This window comes from Salmo salar, chromosome ssa07, assembly GCF_905237065.1.
Source record: "Salmo salar chromosome ssa07, Ssal_v3.1, whole genome shotgun sequence".
Classification (NCBI taxonomy): Eukaryota; Metazoa; Chordata; class Actinopteri; order Salmoniformes; family Salmonidae; genus Salmo; species Salmo salar.
This window is the reverse complement of record NC_059448.1, coordinates 7,007,965-7,028,468: the sequence shown is the minus strand read 5'-3', so window position 1 is coordinate 7,028,468 and position 20,504 is coordinate 7,007,965. Positions and strand designations below refer to the sequence as shown.

Sequence of the window (20,504 nt, the reverse complement as noted above, 5' to 3'; positions counted from 1 at the left end):
CAAGACATTTTGTCATTCCTGCGTGCCAGATAGTATGTTATTATGTGGCAAGTCAGTATTGTCAGACATCAAATTCCATATTAAGGAAGAAAAAAAAAAACGTGATATTTTTGAATGGCATCAAATAGAACCAATAGAAACCCGATGAGAACGCGTTATAGCCAATTACATTCAGGCACCTCGATGCATCACGGTGGACGGAGCTACTCCGGGTATACTTCCGCGTGCATGCGTGCTCGTGTGTGTAGGTTGAATGGATGAAACAGCGACAGCGGAGAGGTATAGCGTTGCTGTGATACGGCCCTATATATTTGCTGACAGGACTATCTTCCTTTTAAAGACAACCTCCTCCTTACATTGGTTTTCACTTAGTGATGTCGCGTATTTATGTGGTGAACCTGTAAAGAGCAAGACAGGCAGAAGCCAGCTTTTTTAATGATTTGATTCATTTTTATTTCTTCAGTTATTTTGAGTTTATTTAATCCATTGGCTGAAAGGGACTCATTTCTGTATTTTGGTTAAATAAATATTTTATTTAATCATTTTATCTTGTTTATGTGTTGATTTCTGTTTCCAAGTTTGAACTAAGAGAAAGGCCGAATTCATATTTTTATAGCCTATTTGCAAGTGTCTTCTTCATTCTCTATTTTTAAAGAGATTGTTTGCCTAAGGACGTCTGTAACTTTCATTTGTAGAAACGGTAAGACATTTATTCATTATTAGCCTATGTGAAATCGATATTTTGTGACTTCCAAGTTGTATAACAATATGATTGTAGGCTATTGTTTGATATCGTAGCATGAGGACCATAGACCACAACAAAATGTAACATTTGACTATTTTTTTCAGAGATGAATTGTGTAGAATTGCGGTGCATAAATATGAATGTCTCGATTAGATCAACCCATCTGCGCCTAGATTCTTTGCTACCCATGTCAAGCTACATTCTGTGTGTGTGTGTGTCAGGTGAACGCGAATCTTTGGGTTTCGCATGTCTTATTGGTAACCAAGCCACGAGTGTGAATACTACAATATGCATTTGATAGGCTATAGGCAGCGCGTTGTCTTCAATAGTATTGGTTTAACTGGCTATATATATTCTGTAGTCTTCTTTTCTATGCAATGGGAGTGACACATTTACTGATAAGTAAGCCGGTCTCTGCATATGGATGGTTATTTTTGCTTATTACCAGTTTACATGATTAGGGTCGCAATCCCAGACCCTATCCTACTTAACTGGGATAGGTTATGGTCTAAACTGCACGACAAAAAAAAGTGCCATAGTTTTTTGGGGGGCGATCAACTACGGATTGGTGGTAGGTCTTGGCTGCTTTATCGATTTAAAACTTGGTGCATTCATCTCTAAATACACTAATTGATAAATGCAACTTATGCACTGACTCGTTTGCCAATACGATTGGATTGGCTATTTTAAACAGGCCCTGGAATGAATTTAAGAATCGATGATGTAGGTCTAAGGTGTGAAACATTTTTGCTTGCGAATTCACGTCTGATTTGCAGTTAAATCCAGACTACCTGAGACTAGCCTATGCGCCACGAAGACCCACATTCAGGTGGATGTCAACCAAAGGAGGCTGCTGAGGGGAGGTTCGCTTGGAACGGAGAGAATGGAATGGTTTCCATGTGTTTTGATGTATTTCATATCATTCCACTCCAGCCATTACAACGAAGCGGTCCTCCACAATTAAGGTGCCACCATCGTCCTGTGATGTCTTCAAAAAAAGGTTGTAAATCAGAGAGGCAGTGGTGGGACTTTCAAGGGCTTTATCCATTTAAAAGTACCCCAATCCTTTCACCTGCACCCTGCTTTAAATGGGCAATCTGAGATTAATACATCAATTTGAACTTTTAAATTAATTATATAGCCATAGATTATTTAATAATATAATTTATACATTCCCCTTAGATCAACTGTGGTACCGCATCAGAACCCAAAAGAAGTAATTTTTGTTACTATTGTTTGTAAACAATCATTGTAAACAAACACTATAGCCTTCTACATGGTTAAAACTATATTTTTATATCATGGAGGGTCAGTCTTTTTGTATCCATTGATCTGTCTAAGAATTTGAGACTGTTTATCCAGGCCCATTCCTCAGCTGTTAACCAAAACAGTGGCGGGAATGGGCTTTGTTGTTTGCTACTGCAGATTTCTCCTTCAATTAGTCAAACTGGAGGAACTACAACTTGTAAAAAAAATATAATAATAATAAATAAAAACATGAGGGCAAAAATAAAGAATGCATTGCACTAGGCTACAGGGTCCTCATTTTGATTCATGAATAGCTAGTTTTTCTTGTACTGTCTGGGACCTTGACTTGGATGAGCCATGGTCTGTGCACCTGATGCAAATTAAAATGTGCCTCCCTTCTATTCGGGCTGGTTGACAAGTGGAAGTAGGATAACTCTGCTATTGGCTGTCTCTCCTGTCACTTTATTTAGGCTAGTTAACGTTCCCGCCACTCACCAACCATTCTCCACCAAGCAAACTTTGGAGAAGGACCGGTCGTTAGTTTGCATGGACTTTCGTCAATTATACAAATTGTTATAAACTGTATTTATTACCCAAGGTAAGAATTGTAAATAATATTTGACTGTATCCAACGAAGAAGCCAACCCGTATAAAGGAGTAAAGAAAATGGCATGCTCTTTGAAATGCTACAGCTTGCTAGCTAGTTGGTTTGGTGGTCGTGAACCCTACTGTTGCAGGGACATCTCAGCTACCACTATGTATTGGTTCACTTTCTAACGTTAAACCGGCTACTATTTGCACATGCATGATGCTTTTTGCCCTTTTATTTATTTTTGTTAGTCAATGTTTTGTACTGGTCCAGGTAGCTAGTCCATTGTAGCCGACTAACATAAAAGTGAACGAATGTATTCCGACCAAGTGGATATAACCAGCTAACTAAATAGTTAACGTTAGCTGCCGTAGACAATAATATATAACGACGTGGCCAGACTAGTTAACCGAACTTCAGTCACCGGTTTAGTTACCTGGTTGGCTTATTTGATAGGCAACTACAGTGCTATAACGTTAGTTAGTGACGGGTCGGCTGAGGAAACTGGGTTTATTATATAGTTGTACTTTTGTACGACCGGTAACTTTGTACTGCTTCGTTGGAAGGCAATTTGTAACGTGCAAAGTGTTTTAATTAGCCACGGGTCAATTAGTGCTGGCTATGCAGTAATGTTATACCGGCATGCGGATTGTCATGCGGTTCATGTCAAGATGTGTACCCACCAACGAGTTGGCTTCTCACACAGTCAATACATTTTAATTTTAGTACTTGTATCTAGTTAAATGCATAGACTCGAGATAACAAATCACGGTGCATATTCACCGTTAGCACACGATGCAGGAGGTAATTGGTAATGCAGCGCGAGGTCAGCACATTTTGTTACTTGAGTAATTAACGCAGGTGGTAAAGATGAACTCATTGTTATGCCAGCTCGTCTCCCTGCATGCAGCGTGGCATTCCTCTCCGTGAAACGCACAGGTATATTCCAGCTATTGAGGTAATTGTTGGTTGAACTTCCAATCTTTATAGCTAGCTATGGTATTAAAATATAACATTATGCATCCCACCCTCATGTTATTGTAAGGCCTGTGTTCCATGTTGACGCCTCATATGGATGTTAATACAACGATAAGGCACGAGGGTGTGTGGTATATGACCAATATACCATGGCATGATGCAACGCCTTAACGTCATTATAAACTGGTTACCAACGTAATTCGAGAATTAGAAATATGTTATTTGTCATAGCGGTGGTATAACAAAACCGTATACCACGGGTGTCAGCCAATCAGCATTCAGGGCTTGAACCACCCAGTTTATAATTAATCTTAAATGGCCTCCAATCAGAATATGTTTGAATGAAAATAGCACATGTCTTGACTTTTAAAATAAACTTGTTACTACCTGTATTTATCCATTAGTTCACTCATCTTGTTATACCATTTGTCCACACCTCTCATGAAAGTTTACGGACACATGGGGAAACAACTTTTCATCTAGTGGTTTATAATTTTCTGTTAGATTCTGTTACTTATTGGTCTTTTTATAGTGTCGACCAGCTATACACTCAGTGAGCATCCCTAGTGCTCACGGTTGTTATCTGACCTTGGGTACTGAACAAGCAGTGTCTGTGGAGATGCTTCAGCATTGTCTCAGGCGTTTTTGTTTTCCAGTGAGTAGGCAGACTGCAGTGAGTAATCAGTCAGAAGGTCATGAATAGATTTACGAATCGTCAAGGAAGCAACTGGAAACGTGGCCAGTTAATATTTACTAGGAGGCTGCTGACTTGTGTCCTCGCTGGTCTTGTAGGGAGTAATCCCGGGGGGAGGGCGTGGCTCAGTGCTTCCCTCTAGAAGCTAGCTCAAGTCTCATCTCTCCTCCCTGAACAATATTGCCACACTAAGCCAGGGATTCCCAAAGCTCGGTCCTCAGACCCCAAGGGTTGCATGGTTTTTTTTAAATATATTTTTTGACCTAGCACTACACAGCTGATTCCTGTAATCAACTAATCATCAAGCTTTGATAATTTGAATCAGCTGTGTAGTTTTAGGGCAAAATACAAAATGTGCACCCCTTGGGGTCCTGAGGACTGAGTTTGTGGAAATGCTGGCTTAGGACAATGTTTAAAATTATTCATTGGCAAGGTGGTAGTTGGTAAATAGAAACTACAATTTGCTTGCCGTTTTTAAAGTTGATGTTTGGGGAACATAAATTGAGCTAGGTTCTTTAATCTTTTCTGCAAGTCCCTAACAGTTTCCAAGAAATGTTATTCATTTATAGGCTTAGATGCTGCTTTTGGGCAATTCCCTTCCTCATACACATCTCATGGTTCTTCCATGATTTCAACAGATACTGTGAGGGACATAAGAGTGGATACGAGGGGTTGTCTTGCTGTATTATTGAGCCCAGACATTTTTCCTTTCTAAATAAAGACCGCTGACAGAACGCCTAAAACGCATGAGAGTGAGTGAACTTCCAAAGGCCAAGTCATTGTGCAGCACTGTCAAGAGAAATGGGTTAGTTTACAGTGGGGTGGTTCCAGCTGAAAAATATTACTCTCCTCCCAGCTCTTTCTCTCTGCAGTGAACGTTGAGTCCTGTGGTGTAGATGGTATGTGGTGCTCACGCCCTCATCCTATATGTTGGCCACAAGGTGTCCCTCCCAACAGTGTGTGCAGGTCATTACCCAAGGCCAGCGCCGCAGTGTCCTTGGACCTGTCTCTGCGTCATGGTAGACCTCCCTCAACTCATGGCATGTGCTGGACCCCCCCCTCCAAGATTCTGTTTTTCAAATGAAGCAGATGCTGTTTCGACGTGTCATTATTACTGGCATGACTAAACTACTCTTCCTTCTAATGAAAGTGGTCAAAGCAGGTAGCAATAGCTTTAATTTTTTTTTTCATCAAAGTTTACGTCACATACTCAAGTAGAACTCCTTGGCCTTAAGAAAAAAAATATTGTATTTCTTGCATATAAAATTATTTAGCTAATTAAGTAGAAGTTCTGCCTCCCCCTGATTCTCTTCTCTACTTTAATGTAATCGTAAAGGACCTACAACTTCCAGACCCAGCCTTGTCTCGAACTCACTGCAATTAAATTATCCTCAATGTTTTATCTCTCCATTTATCAACATCAAGTTGTTCTCTTGGCAAATAGGAGTTTTATGTTAGGAAAGATGAACATATAGATAGATAGATATATATATATAGATATATAGATATATATATATATATATAGATTGGCCTGCACATAAGTGAGGGTTTACTTTTTTTTTTTGGCTCCTTTATGTTTGACAGCATTGGTATGACTTGAATGTCTTATGAAACTTAGTGCAATATGCTCTAACAACCAATCATGCTCAGGATTGCTGGCCATCTCATAGCTATTTTCCCTGTACAATCTGTGCCACTTCAGAAAACCTCATTTTTAAAGGAAATATTTTCTGTGGGTGAAGTAGTGGGCTTTTTCTATTATACTGAACAAAAATATAAATGCAACAATTTCAATGATTTTACTGAGGTAAAGTTCATATGAAATCAGTCAATTGATGTAAATTCATTAGGCCCTAATCTATGGATTTCACATGAATGGGCAGGGGTGCAGCCCAGGCCCACCCACTGGGGATCCAGGCCCAGCTAGTCTGAGTATTTCCCCACAAAAGGGCTTTATTACAGATGGATATACTCAGTTTCTTAAGCTGTCTGTGTAGCTGGTCTCAGATTTGGAGGTCCTCGGCTGGTGTGGTCTAACGTAATGAGGCCGGTTGGACGTATTGCCAAATTCTCTAAAACATTGGTCGCGGCTTATGGTAAAGAAATGAACATTCAAAACTCTGGCAACAGCTCTGGTGGATATTCCTGCTGTCAGCATGCCAATTGTTCGCTCCCTCAACTTAAGACATCTGTGGCATTGTGTTGTGACACAACTGCACATTTTAGTGGCCTTTTATTGTCCCCAACACAGGGTGCACCTGTGTAATGATCATGTTTAACCTCTCTGGGGTATGTGGGACGCGTCCCACCTGCGGGACACACTATTCAACAGCCAGTGAAATAGCAGGGTGGCAAATTCAAAACAACAAATCACATAATTCAAATTTCTCAAACATATAACAATTATATCCCATTTTTAAAGATACACTTCTCGTTAATCCAACCACATTGTCCGATTTCAAAAAGGCTTTACAGCGAAAGCATAACATTAGATTGTTAGGACAGCGCCTAGACAAGAAAAACCACACAGCCATTTTCCAAGCAAGGAGAGGCGTCACAAAAACCAGAAATACAGTTAAACTTAATCACTAACCTTTGATCTTCATCAGATGGCACTCATAGGACTTCATGTTACACAATATATGTATATTTTGCCCGATAAAGTTCATATTTATATACCCAATTTTTTTTTTTTACATTGGCGTGTAATGTTAAATGTTTTGCCTCCCAAAACTTCCGGTGAATGAGCACATCAATTTACAGAAATACTCATCATAAACATTGATAAAATATTCAACTGTTATTCAAAGAATTATAGATAGACTTCTCCTTAATGCAACCGCTGTGTCAGATTTCAAAAAAGCTTCACGGCGAAAGCCAACTTTGCAATAATCTGAGTACAGTGCTCAGATATCAAAACAAGCCATACAGATACCCGCCATTTTGGAGTCAACAGAAATGACAAGAATTACATTATAAATATTCACTTACCTTTGATCTTCATCGGAATGCACTCCCAGGAATCCCAGTTCCAGAATAAATGTTCGTTTTGTTCGATAAAGTTCATCTTTATGGCCAAATACCTCCATTTTGTTTTACAGTTCGTAGAAACATGTCAAACGATGTATAGAATCTATCTTTAGGATGATTCTTCCATAATATTCCAACCGGACGATTCCTTTGTCTTCAGAAATGAAAAGGAATGCAGCTAACTCTCACGTGAGTGCGCGTGATTGAGCTCATGTCATTTTCTCACTTATCTGATTCCAATGGCTCTTGTTCTCTCCCCATTCACAGTAGAAGCATGAAACAATGTTCTAAAGACTGTTGACATCTAGTGGAAGATTTAGGAAGTGCAAAATGACTCCATTGACACTGTATACTGGATAGTGAATCACTTGAAAAACTACAAACCTCAGATTTCCACACTTCCTGGTTGGATTTTTTTCTCAGGTTTTTGCCTGCCATATGAGTTCTGTTATACTCACAGACATCATTCAAACAGTTTTAGAAACTTCATTGTTCGATCCAAATCTACTAATAATATGCATATCCTACCTTCTGGGCCTGAGTAGCAGGCAGTTTACTACGGGCACGCTTTTCATCCGGACGTCAAAATACTGCCCCCTACACCAATGAAGTTAATCAGCTTCTTGATATGCCAAACCTGTCAGGTGGATGGATTATCTTGGCAAAGGAGAAAGGCTCTTGAACAAGGATGGAAACACATTTGTTCATTTGAGAGATTCACTTTTTGTACATATGTAATATTTCTAGAATTTTATTTCGGCTCACGAAACATGGGACCAACACTTTACGTGTATCGTATTTTCTTTGTCCCGTCTCTCAAAAGGCGCCACTTAACTTTTGCGTGGCTGCAGTGCTGTAATGGCAAGAGTCGTGTGTGTGTATAGCTTGGTTGTCTTAGCCAATTTGTGGCAGTAGAGTAGCTACTCCTGTGACTTGAACAAAGAAATGTCAGGGCTCATTGTAAGTGATGAAGTGCTATGCATTAATGTTCAAGGACACATACATATACACACACACTGAAAAGGGCCCTTTGGAACACCCTGACCTTATCAACACAAAACTAGGATTCTCCCGTAGTATAGTACGGCCTGTGCATCTGCATGCTCCTTCCATGAAGTGATAACTGCAGGCCTAAGAGATCCATAGTGTCATTTAGCTGAGAAACACTGAGGGGCTGGTTTTGCCGTCACTTTGAAGTGGATGGCTGACTATCTAGTCAGCAGATGTTTGTTTCGCATCAGCATTGGTTCAGAAACATTCTTTCAGAAATATTGTATACTTAGAACATGGAACTCCATTGAATTTGCTTAGTCCAGGCAAATGATGCCTTATCTATTTCCCCAGAGACTGATCTCGTGGATAACATTTTTATGTATCTGCGTCCAGTATGAAGGACATTAGAGGTGGTTTCGCTAGTTAGCAATTGCGCTAACGCTAATTAGCAACTTTTGTCAAACTGCACACAGACAAATGAAAAAATGTTATCCACGAGTTCATCAGACTGAGGAAGTAAATTAAAGGTCTCACTGCCAAAATCCTGAACTATCCCTTTAACACATGCCCAAGTAGACTACTTTAACAGTGTAAACTAATAGTGCAAAGCCTATTGCTAATATCTGCAACTCTGTACAATGCATTTGTACACTAACTAGATGCACTCACTGACGTTGTCAGTCAGTGGTCATTGTTAACCTGTTGGGGCTACAGGTTAGCAATGAACCCCGAGTCGGGATTGCTAACAAGGCTGGAAATTCAAAACATCAAAAATCTAATAATTTCAATTTCTCAAACAATCAACTATTTTACACAATTTAAAAGATAAACATCTTCTTAATCTAACCACATTGTTCGATTTTCAAAGAGGCTTTACGGCAAAAGCATAAAGTTAGATTATGTTAGGACAGTACATAGCCACAAAAGTACAAACATCCATTTTCAATTCAAGGTCAGGCGTCACCGAAAGCAGCTAGAATTATGCACTAACCTTTGTCAATCTCCATCAGATGACACTCCTAGGACATTATGTTATACAATACATGCATTTTTTGTTCCATCAAGTTCATATTTATATCCAAAAACAGCATTTTACAGTAGCGTGAAATTCAGATTTTTTTCTTCTCTGAAATGCTTCCGGTGAACATAACAAAATTACTATTCGAAAACATTGGTAAATTATAATATTGTCATTCAAACAATAATATATTATCATCTCGTAATTGCTACCGAATGGCCAGATCTCAAAATAACTTTACTGGGAAATCACATTTTGCAATAAACGGGGTGCTATGCTAAGAACAATAAGCTATGCTATACAGTTAGCATCATCTAATATCGATAATAACATTGTAAATATCCCCTAACCTTTGATTATCTCCATCAGAAGGCACTGCCAGGAATCCCAGGTCCGGAACAAATGTGGTTTCTTTTGACAAAGTTCATAATTTATGTCCAAGTAACACCAAGTAGTTAGCGTTCATTATGCTCCCACAAAACGTGGTGGGGGGGTGTAAAATCACGCCGAAAAGCTAAAAAAACCTAGTAAATAATCTATTTACGTTCGTTCAAACATGTCAAATGTTGTTTAGCATTAATCTTTTGGTCCATTTTTCACGTTAAACATCAGTAATATTTTCACACAACCTATCCTATGTCTAGATAAACAATGATGACAAACTCACGCTTCTCAGATTTATGCGCAGGCGCAAAAAAATGAAGTGATGACATGTCAACTTCCTTGGATTCTAATTTGCTCTCTGTTTATCATAGACGCTTCAAACAACTTTATAAAGATCGTTGACATCTAGTGGAAGCCGTAGGTGTTGCGAAATGAATCCTTTCTCACTATGGTATCTATAAAACAATGACACTAAATAGTACAGTCACAAAATTAAAAATTTTTTGGATCTATTTTTCACAGGTTTTTGCCTGCAATATGAGTTTTGTTATACTTACAGACACCATTAAAACTGTTTTAGAAAATTCAGAGTTTTCTATCCGAATGTGTTAATAATATGCATATCCTAGCTTCTGAGTTGGTGTAGGAGGCAGTTAAAAATGGGCACATATTTTTTTCAAAATGTCTCAATACTGCCCCCGAGCCCCAACAGGTTTTAAGCACTCACCAGAGAAATGTGATTAGGCTACTGTTTTTCACAAGCTGAAAAACAGAATATTAAATCCATTAAGGTGTTTTTTTTTTTTTTTTCTGTTCACAGAAAATTGCCTTAATCTGCGTTTGCTGTATCTGCTCATATTTCATTTTTATCATTGATTTGATGAGGCTTGTAGAAGGTGATGCTCCTTTTCCCACAGCATGCTCCGCTGTTTACTCTGAACTGCCTAGTGTAGTGGAATTATCTGGCCCATACGCTACCAGGGTTTTCCACAAGTACATAGAGTAGCCAGCCAGGTGTCCCCGATCCATGAGTGCTTGCCCCACAGGGTTCTATTTTTTTTTTTTTTTTATTTCTCCATCCGAAATACACAGCGAAATTATTGACAACTTTATCGCGTGTACCTCCCATATAGAAACAGTTTGTGACAGTGTAGAAAGACGTAACTTTTACAGTTTTAAATGTATGAATTCAGTGTATTTAGTAGTTCTGGATATTGTCTAGGGCTCTAGGTATATCTGATCAGGACTATTTTCTAAGAGAACTTTAAACCTGTCTTCTCTTGATTAGTCCTATTTACAGGTTTTACTGCAAGATATGAATTGTCGCTGTTCTTCAAGTTATCTATTCTATTAAAAACAAATTGTGTGAATGGCCCACATTTATCTTGAAAAATGTAATGTTTAAAATCAAAGGGTTTTCAGTCTAAAGTGCCACCAATTTGGTCACATATGCAACTAGATATTTTGCTTTGTGACCAGGAGTTTTATTTTGGGCTATGCGACTATGAAAAAAGTCTCCCAGATTGTTGTAATGTGGATTCGCTGTAGTGTTGAGTGGCCTAGAGACGAGCAAATGCAGAGTCGTTAGCATCTTGGTTGCTCCATTACTACAGTGAAAACGGCTTCCTTCTAGTTCAACCAGGTCAAAAGATCTGACCTATATTACAGAGCTCAACATTTCTTACTTCCTATAGCAGCTCACTGGTACTGCTTTTTACATTCATAAACAGTGGAGTGGGCTGTTCTGAAACTACTCATGCGGCGACGTCGTTAACCATTTGTTTACACTTTGTTCAGTCATGTTATCTCGTTAGCTAACTAGCTGAACCTGGTAACCTTAACAGTATATCCAAACATTTGGGGGCACAGCGAGAACTTGATGTTCTTAACTTCTCAGGGCTGCGTGGGACGCTACCTTCACACTATTCAACAGCCAGTGAAAAATCAGAGTGCCAAATTCAAAACAACAAAATGTCATAATTCAAAGTTCTCACACATACAACTATTTTACACCATTTTAAAGATAAACCTCTCCTTAATCCAACCACATTGTCCGATTTCAAAAAGGCATTACGGTGAAAGCATAAAGTTAGATTATGTTAGGAAGGTGCCAACACAAGAAAAACCACACAGCCATTTTCCAAGCAGGAGAGGGGTCACAAAAACCATAAATGCAGCTAAAATTAAGCACTAACCTTTGACGATCTACATCAGATGACACTCCTAGGACTCAATGTTACACAGTACATGTATGTTTTGTTCAATAAAGTTCATTTTTATATCCAAAAACCCAATTTTTACGTTGGCGCGTGATGTTCAGAAAATGTTTTTCCTCAAACTGCCGGTGAATCAGCACAACAATTTACAAAAATACTCATAAATGTTGATAAAATATTAAACTGTTATTCAAAGAATTATAGATAAACATCTCCTGAGTGCAACCGCTGTGACCGATTTCAAAAAAGCTTCACGGGGAAAGCACACTTTGCAATTCTGAGTCCGGCGCTCAGAAAAATATAACAGGCAATACAGATACCCGCCATTTTGGAGTCATCTAAAATCATAAATGGCATTATAAATATTCACTTACCTTTGATCTTCATCAGAAGGCACTTCCAGGAATCCCAGGTCCACAATTTATGTCCAAATACCTCCTTGTTGTTAGCATGTTCAGTAAGCTACTCCAAATGTGGGAAGCGCGCCCAAATTTCACGACAAAGTCAACAAAAAGTTCTATTTACGGTCGTTGAAACATGTCAAACGTTGTATAGCATCAATCTTTAGGGCCTTTTTAACAAAACTTCAATAATATTCCAATGTCGTGAAAACGTTATGGAACACAGCTACCTCATCACGTGAATGCGCGCCACAAAACTCATGCCATTTTCTGAGTCACCAACTTCCCGGCCTTCTTGTTCGCTCTGTGTTCACCGCAAAAGCCTGAAACTAGGTTCTTAAGACTGTTGACATCGAGTGGAAGCCTTAGGAAGTGCAATATGAACCCCAAGTCACTGTGTTAGATAGGCAATGACTTAGACTACAAGCATCAGATTTCCCACTTCCTGGTTGGATTTCTCAGGTTTTTGCCTGCCATATCAGTTCTGTTATACTCAGACATCATTCAAACAGTTTTAGAAACTTCAGTGTTTTTTTTTCTATCCAAATCTACTAATAATATGCAAATATTTGACTCTGGGCCCGAGTATTAGGCAGTTTACTCTGGGCACGTTTTTAATCCGAAATCGAAAATACTGCCCCCTATACCTTGACAGGTTAAAGAGACGGTATACAATTTTCTTTGTAATGAATCTCAACAGGAAATAGTGCTTCTACACAATATGTAGCAACCTAATATTCCACAAATGACTAATCTCAACGACGGGTATTCGTATGAACATTTTGGCTCTTATAATAAATCTATTTACAGGGTTACGTATTAGTTTCTAGCCCACCACGTGCTTCAAAAGTAGCCATTATTGGGCCTATATGAATTGTAGTTGTCTCAATCAATAAAAATACATCTTACTTTGTGGTGTTCCTTACTTTTTTAAGTTGGGACTATCAGTGCTATGTTATTTAGAGCCCTGGTCTTATTATATATTTATGGTTTTATGTAGCCTAAATTTAATAAATTATCATTAGGTAGGGCTCTATAAAATCAATTTTCGCATGATTCCATCTTGGTCTTTTCCCAAATATATAAAAAAATTGTCCACAATGTTCAAACCAGGAGACCATGTTGGAGGTCTGGGGGAAAATATGATCAATGTAGATTTATGGGTGTAGTTAACGTTTTTAATTCAAGTGCACACTTGGCGAGAGGCAGTTGTTGTATAGCAGTGTGTTTGTAGCACACATGTAATGTGTACCCACTAGATTGATGAAAATAATCATTGTCATTCTGGCAGGTAAGCGTAGGCTACATTGTCGTTAACATTTAGGTTAGCCTGTTTTCACTAGCGTCATCGCTAACGGCTACACAGAGGGAGACAAGCGCATCGCAGACGGCCATGTTTCTCATTGCCTCTTGAGAAAGTTGTGGGAAGTATGAATCATGGATGCATTCTGTTCATGTTTTATGATACACTTGCGCAAATTTAGTTAATTTTCAATCCATTTAGTTGGTTCCCTACTAAGAGAAATACTTTATAGAATATTTTTTGAATCCTGTTTTAATGCCTGGATTCCGTGAGGGCCGTAATGGTCATATTTGGACCAGAATGAGGCTCTCCACTACCTATTGTTCCTGCAGTGATGATTCGCCATCTTCAAATGTTTTCATTTTTATTTATTTTTTGCAGGTAATCCCCAAGAAGTCTAGGCCTACCAGTAGCATATGCAAATTTAAGGAGCTTAAGACTGTCAGCCAATCAGCATTCGAGGCTCGAACCACCCAGTTTATAATATTAAATATCCATCCACATTGCAGGATTTGAATGGCGAAAGGGATGTAGGGTGAGACTATTCAATCGGACACCTTTTAAAAAATGAGTCAACACTTGCTGTTCACTTGTCAATCAAAGCTGAGGACATAAAAATAAACTGCGCCACAACTTGGTGGCTGGCTGTATGAAACGTGCGAAATAAAATGTCAAAACTATTTAGGCTAAGTGGATTTAGACTCATCGGTACCACTTGCATTACATGGGATGTGCAAATTTGCGCGCGTCATGCCCCCCGTGTAAAGAAATTTGACTGCAACCAACCACCCACACATTGTACCAGGAGACAGGACAAACTCCGTTTCCCTGTCGTCGCTTGCTTCGACAGGCGCCTATCCTATCAACAGATCGCTAGAAGATGCATATCGCTCATTCTAGCTTGAGAGGGCTCGACGGACTATCTAATTTTAAACTTTTAAATGAAAAGTAGTTAAGTTAATATGAAGTGGGGGGGAAATAATCGTGTGACTAGGTAAAGGCCGGCGCTAATGAAAACACAGGTTTTAAATGCAGTTTTATTATTGAACTTATCCTGTAGTATTTGTTGGAACTAATGTGATTTCTGTAAATGCTTTGATTGCACTGAATCACAGGCTATAATACATCTTGCCACCTATTTTTGATTGTCTTCTCTTATGTTACTAGCAGTTTCTTTGTAGTTCTGCGGTGGTAGAATTCTTCGTCATAAATGTTTCAAAATACATCACGTGCACAATGAGTCTATTCTTAGGAAAAATGAAAGCTGAATCGCCACCTAGACTCGTTTTGTGTACTGAACAAAAATATAAACTCAACATGTAAAGAGTTGGTCCCATGTTTTCATGATCTGAAATAAAAGATCCCAGAAATGTTCCATACGCACAATTTTATAATTTCTCTCAAATGTTGTTTACATCCCTGTTAGTGAGCATTTCTCCTTTGCCAAGATTATCCATCCAGTTGACAGGTGTGGCATATCAAGAAGCTGATTTTTAAACAGTCATTGCGAAAGTGGACCTTGGGCTGGGGACAAAAGGCCACTCTAAAATGTGCAGTTTTGTCACACAACACAATGCTACAGATGTCTCCAGTTTTGAGGGAGCGTACAAGTGGCATATTGACTGTGGGAATGTTGCCAGAGAATTTAATGTTCATTTCTCTACCATAAGCCACCTCTGACATTGTTTTAGAGAATTTGGCAAACCACGTGTATGGTGTCGTGTGGGAGAGCGGTTTGCTGATGTCAATGTTGTGAACAGATTGCCCAATGCTGGGGTTATGGTACACATTTGCATTTTATCAATGGCAATTTCAATGCACAGAGACCCTGACAATATCCTGATGCCCATTGTCGTGCCATTCATCCACCGCCATCACCTCATGTTTCAGCATGATGATGCTCGGCCCCATGTCGCAAGAATCTGTACATAATTCCTGGAAGCTGAAAATGACCCAGTTCTTCTGTGCCCTGCAGACGCACCAAATATGTTACCCATTTGCACATGTTTGGGATGCTCCGGATCAATGTGTTCCAATTCCTGCCAATATCATCAACTTCGCACAGCCATTGAAGAGTGAGACAACGTTCCACAATCAACAGCCTGATCAACTCTATGCAAAGGAGATGTGTTGCGCTGTATGTGGCAAATGGTCACACCAGATTGGTCATGTGACATCCATAGGAGATTAAGGAATGTATTTCAATTGACTGATTTCCTTCTATGAACTGTAACTCAGTAAAGTCTTTGCAATTTAGCATTTTGTTCAGTGTATTTTAGTAAGGGATAGAAATGGCATTGGATAACTTTACCTGTAATGTTCTCGAGAAAAGCGGTGTACTCCAGTTGGAGCAAATCGAGAGTTCAGAGGGATTGCAGCATCCACAGGACGCCATTGTCCCACTGTCTCAATTGATTAACTGGCATGATTCATTCAGTAGAATGTCTTTCCCACATTCAAACACCCCTGCACAGTGTCTTCTGAACCCTATTAATTAGCCTGGACACTAATCAATGAGACAACCTGCACCCCCCTCAAGACCAGGTACTTAATCCAACTAACTGAAACAATGTGTAACCTGGAGCTAGATTTCAGCATCAGTAGTGCAACACTAACTTTGTATGAAAAATATGACCGAGCCAGTATGTTTAGGATCTTTTTAAGGTTCTAAAGGCAGCTGGTCATGAAATATTGACTATTAAGGGTGTCAGAAGTAAACGTATTTTCACCTTATTTAAACGGACACATTTACTCCCTAAATTAAGCTTTCTCTGCCAGGTGTGGTGGCTTTTCGTTGCTGCCAGGCGTGGGGGCTTTTCGTTGCTGCCAGGCGTGGGGGCTTTTCGTTGCTGCCAGGCGTGGGGGCTTTTCGTTGCTGCCAGGTGTGGGGGCTTTTCGTTGCTGCCAGGTGTGGGGGCTTTTCGTTGCTGCCAGGTGTGGGGGCTTTTCGTTGCTGCCAGGCGTGGGGGCTCTTCGTTGCTGCCAGGCGTGGGGGCTTTTCGTTGCTGCCAGGTGTGGGGGCCTTTTCGTTGCTGCCAGGTGTGGGGGCTCTTCGTTGCTGCCAGCGTGTGGGGCTCTTCGTTGCTGCCAGGCGTGGGGGCTCTTCGTTGCTGCCAGGCGTGGGGGCTCTTCGTTGCTGCCAGGCGTGGGGGCTCTTCGTTGCTGCCAGGCGTGGGGGCTCTTCGTTGCTGCCAGGCGTGGGGGCTCTTCGTTGCTGCCAGGTGTGGGGGCTCTTCGTTGCTGCCAGGTGTGGGGGCTCTTCGTTGCTGCCAGGTGTGGGGGCTCTTCGTTGCTGCCAGGTGTGGGGGCTCTTCGTTGCTGCCAGGTGTGGGGGCTCTTCGTTGCTGCCAGGCGTGGGGGCTCTTCGTTGCTGCCAGGCGTGGGGGCTCTTCGTTGCTGCCAGGCGTGGGGGCTCTTCGTTGCTGCCAGGCGTGGGGGCTCTTCGTTGCTGCCAGGCGTGGGGGCTCTTCGTTGCTGCCAGGTGTGGGGGCTCTTCGTTGCTGCCAGGTGTGGGGGCTCTTCGTTGCTGCCAGGTGTGGGGGCTCTTCGTTGCTGCCAGGTGTGGGGGCTCTTCGTTGCTGCCAGGTGTGGGGGCTCTTCGTTGCTGCCAGGTGTGGGGGCTCTTCGTTGCTGCCAGGTGTGGGGGCTCTTCGTTGCTGCCAGGCGTGGGGGCTCTTCGTTGCTGCCAGGCGTGGGGGCTCTTCGTTGCTGCCAGGCGTGGGGGCTCTTCGTTGCTGCCAGGCGTGGTGGCTCTTCGTTGCTGCCAGGCGTGGTGGCTCTTCGTTGCTGCCAGGCGTGGGGGCTCTTCGTTGCTGCCAGGCGTGGGGGCTCTTCGTTGCTGCCAGGCGTGGGGGCTCTTCGTTGCTGCCAGGCGTGGGGGCTCTTCGTTGCTGCCAGGCGTGGGGCTCTTCGTTGCTGCCAGGCGTGGGGGCTCTTCGTTGCTGCCAGGCGTGGGGGCTCTTCGTTGCTGCCAGGCGTGGGGGCTCTTCGTTGCTGCCAGGTGTGGGGGCTCTTCGTTGCTGCCAGGTGTGGGGGCTCTTCGTTGCTGCCAGGTGTGGGGGCTCTTCGTTGCTGCCAGGCGTGGTGGCTCTTCGTTGCTGCCAGGCTTGGTGGCTCTTCGTTGCTGCCAGGTGTGGGGGCTCTTCGTTGCTGCCAGGTGTGGGGGCTCTTCGTTGCTGCCAGGTGTGGGGGCTCTTCGTTGCTGCCAGGTGTGGGGGCTCTTCGTTGCTGCCAGGTGTGGGGGCTCTTCGTTGCTGCCAGGTGTGGGGGCTCTTCGTTGCTGCCAGGCGTGGGGGCTCTTCGTTGCTGCCAGGCGTGGGGGCTCTTCGTTGCTGCCAGGCGTGGGGGCTCTTCGTTGCTGCCAGGCGTGGGGGCTCTTCGTTGCTGCCAGGCGTGGGGGCTCTTCGTTGCTGCCAGGCGTGGGGGCTCTTCGTTGCTGCCAGGCGTGGGGGCTCTTCGTTGCTGCCAGGCGTGGGGGCTCTTCGTTGCTGCCAGGCGTGGGGGCTCTTCGTTGCTGCCAGGCGTGGGGGCTCTTCGTTGCTGCCAGGCGTGGTGGCTCTTCGTTGCTGCCAGGCGTGGGGGCTCTTCGTTGCTGCCAGGCGTGGGGGCTCTTCGTTGCTGCCAGGCGTGGGGGCTCTTCGTTGCTGCCAGGTGTGGGGGCTCTTCGTTGCTGCCAGGTGTGGGGCTCTTCGTTGCTGCCAGGCGTGGGGGCTCTTCGTTGCTGCCAGGCGTGGGGGCTCTTCGTTGCTGCCAGGCGTGGGGGCTCTTCGTTGCTGCCAGGCGTGGGGGCTCTTCGTTGCTGCCAGGCGTGGGGGCTCTTCGTTGCTGCCAGGCGTGGGGGCTCTTCGTTGCTGCCAGGCGTGGGGGCTCTTCGTTGCTGCCAGGCGTGGTGGCTCTTCGTTGCTGCCAGGCGTGGGGGCTCTTCGTTGCTGCCAGGCGTGGGGGCTCTTCGTTGCTGCCAGGCGTGGGGGCTCTTCGTTGCTGCCAGGCGTGGGGGCTTTCGTTGCTGCCAGGCGTGGGGGCTCTTCGTTGCTGCCAGGCGTGGGGGCTCTTCGTTGCTGCCAGGCGTGGGGGCTCTTCGTTGCTGCCAGGCGTGGGGGCTCTTCGTTGCTGCCAGGCGTGGGGGCTCTTCGTTGCTGCCAGGCGTGGGGGCTCTTCGTTGCTGCCAGGCGTGGGGGCTCTTCGTTGCTGCCAGGTGTATTTTCCCCCTCCTGTGAGAGGGCCGGTAACTAAGCATGCTGCATTTTAATGAGTCTTTAAAAAGGGAGCCTGCTCAGTGAGGTAAAACAGAGGTGGATGGGTTTAGCCTAGCACACTGGTTTAATAAAAATAATAATAAATGCGGCTTTTTATTTATTTTTAAATAACTGCTCAGCAAGGCCTCCAGGGGGACAAGATGCACCATGCTCAAATGCCAGGATGAGGCTGCTGGTTGGCTGCACATGCACAAAGCCTGTACTGGGACAGATTTGAGGCAGAGCCTTGCCAAGTTCCATTTTCTAAGTGTTTATCTAATGAAATATTTGTGCCTTGTAGCAGTTTCTCCAGTGGGACAATGGCCAATGTTTATACTTTGTACTTCTAATTAAAGGTGACACTAAGAATGGGAGGTGACAAAGCAAGTATTTCTTCCATCAACATTTGGGTGTATGGTGGCGCCGTTGTCTGTTTTGGCCCAATTTGGAGAGACTAGGATATTTGGTGTTATTTTTTTGTAAATAAAAAATATATATGTTTTGTATTTGTTGTTTTGTTGTGAAGTAATGTTAACATTCTATTAGGGGAGAGTAAGTTGATATGTAAATGGGCTTGATTCCCTTGTTCTCCTTATCTGCACTGACCTGTATAAGGTTGACCGGTTTGAAAGCATTATGGGGTTTTACCTTTCACCTGTTGAATTATTTTCATACCAGGGTCCTGTATTCAGTGTTTCACAGTAGTGCTGATCTAGGGTCAGGTTCTTATGATCTAAAAGGCTAATCTGATCCTAGATTGCTGTGAATACGGGGCCTGTTAACTTTACAACCTGATTTTCTTGTTATTCTCAGTTGAATGTATTTTTGGATTTATTGATGGGATTTATTCTAAAATGGTGGTGTATGAAGGGTAACAGCAAGGTAACACAATGTGTAGGTTTCTTAACAAATCAGCCAGATTTCAGTGGAGGCTGCTGAGGGGAGGATGGCTCATAATAATGGCTGGAAAGGAGTAAATGGAATGTTATCAAACACATGGAAATTGGTGGATGTATTTGATACCATTCCGCTCCAGCCATTACCATGAGCCCGTCCTCCCCAATTAAGGTGACACCAATCTCCTGTGCCATATGTCTATAGTTTATTAGGTCATAGCAAGGGTAACCTAACGTAGCGGGTGTAAAATAAACACCTTGACACTAGAGCTCCCTAATATACTAATCTTGACGAAAACGGGGAAGAGGGAAAAAAAAACAAACATTGGTTGAACAGTGCAGAAGAGAAACTCCAATCTAGTAAATGTGGAGGAGTTAAGACGTCGCCTTAAGGTCCAAAAGAAGTGTCTCGTTAGAGGGTGTACCTATTTGTTGTTGGACTCTGCAGAGGCTAGAGCAAGAGTGAAGGCGGTTTTCTGTCAACCTAGGAGATGACAGATGGCGCTCTTGTGAAGTTTCAAATTAGTGGATTTGGCTATTTCGGCCGCACCTGTTGCTGACAGGTGTATAAAATCGAGCACACAGCCATGCACTCTCCGAAGATAAACATTGGCAGTAGAATGGCCTCACTGAAGAGCTCAGTGACTTTCAATGTGGCAGCATCATAGGGATGACACTTTTCCAACAAGGCAGTTTGTCAAATTTCTACCCCTGCTAGAGCCGTCGCGGTCAACCATAAGTGCTGTTATTGTGAAGTGGAAACGTCTAGGAGCAA

At 42.6% G+C, this 20,504-nt stretch overlaps 1 protein-coding gene across 5 annotated transcripts in view; it reads left to right on the top strand.

Annotated features, from left to right (window-relative positions):
- The first annotated feature begins 279 nt into the window (after positions 1-279).
- elavl2 (ELAV like neuron-specific RNA binding protein 2) overlaps positions 280-20,504 on the top strand; it is a 62,367-nt gene continuing 42,142 nt past the window's right edge. For 2 of the 5 annotated variants that reach the window (XM_045721470.1, XM_014206448.2), the window contains exon 1: positions 2,473-2,591. The gene's annotated coding sequence lies outside the window, so the exon portion shown is untranslated. Of the gene's footprint in view, positions 701-2,472; positions 2,592-20,504 lie in introns of those variants that run through there. The other 3 variants (XM_014206449.2, XM_014206452.2, XM_014206447.2) reach the window with 3 other exon arrangements.